This window comes from Gnatocerus cornutus, chromosome 1 (assembly GCF_029298725.1).
Source record: "Gnatocerus cornutus isolate USDA-ARS CGAHR chromosome 1, icGnaCorn1.1, whole genome shotgun sequence".
NCBI classification, from domain to species: Eukaryota; Metazoa; Arthropoda; class Insecta; order Coleoptera; family Tenebrionidae; genus Gnatocerus; species Gnatocerus cornutus.
Genome location: NC_142233.1, coordinates 29,122,331 through 29,125,588, shown reverse-complemented (window position 1 = coordinate 29,125,588; position 3,258 = coordinate 29,122,331). Strand labels below are relative to the sequence as shown.

The 3,258-nt window shown below is 37.1% G+C and overlaps 1 long non-coding RNA gene across 1 annotated transcript; it reads left to right on the top strand.

The window, feature by feature from the left end:
• The first annotated feature begins 1,390 nt into the window (after window positions 1-1,390).
• Window positions 1,391-1,943, top strand: LOC148181374 (uncharacterized). Its single transcript, XR_015770861.1, has 2 exons — window positions 1,391-1,612; window positions 1,680-1,943. It is a non-coding gene; the product is annotated as an uncharacterized LOC148181374 (long non-coding RNA).
• Window positions 1,944-3,258: the final 1,315 nt, after the last annotated feature.

Genomic DNA, 3,258 nt, shown 5'->3' with positions numbered 1-3,258 from the left:
ACAATTACAATATAAGGAAGGAAACTATGAGTACCATGAACCATGTAGACTCATGTCTTTACTAACTGACCCCTGTCGAAATTATCCGTCGAACGGCGGCAAAGCTTACTTACTTACCCTTCAACATCTGTAGGACAGGTTGTAACAGTAGTACTAAAATGTATTTTATTCAACAGATGTACAAGTCAAAGTAAACAATACAGACAAAGATGTATTACATACTGTTGAAAGCGTCGCTTTAGGCTTATGCCTCTTCAGCGCCGTTGTAGCTTCCATCAAACCAAGTTTTTTTGTTCAGGTCTATGAGAACGTATCAAAGTGGCCAAGGCTATGGAGCTAGCACTCCAAACGTTCAGGGTGTCTCTCAACCAAGGTTTCCAGCTAGGTTTGTTCAAAGAAAAGGGGGGGAGTAAGCGAACCTAAGGAGACAGCCATGGGCATCGTTAAACCGGAGAGCCTCGTCGTATTGAACGAGAGAGTCGCGGTACAAGACGGAAATATACCGTAAGTATATTCGTTGTAGGTGCCACAGCACTCTTCAGAAATGGAAACAAATTACCAATCACTTGGTCATTTCTGATGGATTAAGGGTTAAAAATTCCCTTTCTTAAAACTCCATAACAATCTGGTTCTTCAATCACTAGTCTCTCCAACAAAACACATAGGAATTTCAAGGCCATTGACGATTTAATTCGCAAGGGGACAATCTGATTATGGAACCTCACCCCAAACTACCACTTCTTAGTAGAAAAGCCCTGTGACAGTAATCGGTTCATACTGAACCCTAGAGAGCTGATAAACATTGTTGATTCTTTTCATTTATAATGGAGGACGATCGTACAGAATCAAGTCCATGAAGCGAAGTAATTTTATGGCAAAATTAACCTATTTTGTTGTTTCCGTTCGTAGTGGACACCGAAAGTATCTTTCAGATTTTGGTTTCAGGATATACTGTATGAATTTGGCTGGTTGATTTTGAGCTGAACTCAGCTCTACTGGTTTTTTACTAAAATAATGAGACTCGTTGCAACTTGGCTAGGAAACAAAGGCATCCTCTGTATCATCTATTTAGATGTTACCCCGATAGGATACTTGGAGATACTCACACACAGTGTTCATCCAATCCGATACTAACAACAACTCTATTAGAGGAACTTGGTTTCATTACAAACAGAGACAAAAGTAATCCACTTCTCTTCCAAGACAAATTTTTAGGTCGTCTTTTTTGATACTATCAACATCCTTATTCTTTTACTTGACGACAAGAAAACTAAAATCTCCAAGAAGATTTGATGTTTTCAACGACACTTCACATGTACTGTTGGGACATTTACTTATTGGTTAGCACTTTTGGTATCAGCATATCCAGCAGTAAAATACGGATAGCTCTATGTGCAAATTTTTCAAGGGGAATTTACTTATTTTTCACCAAGTCCTCAGAAAATATAACTCCAATATGTTGATTGCTAAAGCAGTTCACAGGATCTTGAAGGGTGGCACTCGAATATTGCAAAAGCATATAATTCAATACGAAATGAATCACTGGAAATTGAAAGTACGATGCATCCAGCTCAGGTCGGGCATTATGGCTGGTGGAGTTCTATGTTAAAAAGTACGATCTCTTTCGTATATTGTATTGAGAAAAGACTGCTTACAATGTGTTTTATTTCTACTGACAGCTAGGGTGACGACGCAGTGACCAAACTGTTCGTACCGACTGCTGGTTACAGAATCTGGTTTTTAGAAGTTTGCAGGTATAAACTGAGGATATATGAATGGTTTTTTTTTTTTTTTTTGTCTTGTGGAATTTCCACAGTTAGGAACTCCAAAATAGAAACAATAATGTCGCTGAGGCTCAGCAATGAACCAAAAACCCTTTACAACAATGATCTTGAACTTTTGACAGTTATTTAGGTACCAAGTGCTTCGTCAAAATTTACGAAGCTGTAATGAGGTAATGTTTTTCATTGAGAAAGGACAACACAACAGTCTTCTCTTACATAAATTGAAGGGGAATTCACAACTTTTCAGGCTAACAGGAAGGATTGCCAATTTTGCGAGCATAGGAAGATGGTTGGATGCTTTGTACATTTCTTCTAACGAAATGTTTTCGCTGATCTCGATCCTTGAATGATCTCGATGGAAACCAAATTATACAATTTTTAATCAGATTGTACAGGTTTTTGGATCAGTTTGTGTTCAATTTTAAATACCAATATGATACATATTTTTCGTGGCTAAGAGATTTAAATTCCTTAGCGATAGATGCATTTATTTACAGTAACTTGGACAAATTTTTTCTTACCCTAAATAGATCTTTACCGACCAAGCTGAAGGCATATTAGTGGTTCCCAACTGGCCGTTACAAGCATGGTTTTGATGCTGAAGTAAACCTTGTTATTTAGTATCGATTACAGATCAACACACACAATTGGTGGTAGGACTATCGTGAAAAGAAGAAGGAGAATGAAGTCATGCTTGTCTTTCCTACAAAATGTTTTTATTTCCAAAACAATAGTTACGATGTCACAGATCAGCACGTTGCTTTGTTTGGTTATACCAGATTGTCTGTCATTATCCCCTCTTAATAATATATGTACCTAAAGGATCTGTAAGTTGAGAACAGGAAAGTTCAAATATGAAGACGTATGGATGCAGCTTTTCTCCAGTGCTTCAATATATCTTATTTTTGGTTTTAATTCTAAAATCTTAAATTGTTTCATTAATTTGTCCTACAAGCGAGGTAAACACTGACTTTTGGGTACTGCTCATAGGGTGCAAATTTTTTGTTACCAAAATGGAGAGGATAAAATCAAGATTTTAAATGCATTAAACACTAGCTCACAAGCGGATATTCACCCCTGTTACAGCTTCTCTTTTTTTTTAAGAAGATGAAAACTCACTCGTAGCGTCCATTTTACTACGTTACAAGATTTCATTCATGGAGGTATTGAATATTCATTCTTAGGTACCCAGATAAACCTCAGGAAGGCAACTAGTCAAAACATCAGTAGATGGATCAAGAGTACTCTCTCTCTGCAGCTGGTATTGATACTGAGAAATATTCTCATTTTGCAAGACATATGTCTAACTTAGTTGTTAAAAGACAGGGAATTTCCATAGATGTAATTTGGAAGACCGCTGGTTAACAATCCTTGTCCTTCGAAGGGTTTTATAATTGACCTGTACAAGGTACATACCACCTTTGGAAGGAGCATAATTAATAAGGGTAGCATCACTAATTTTTTAGTAAATCCT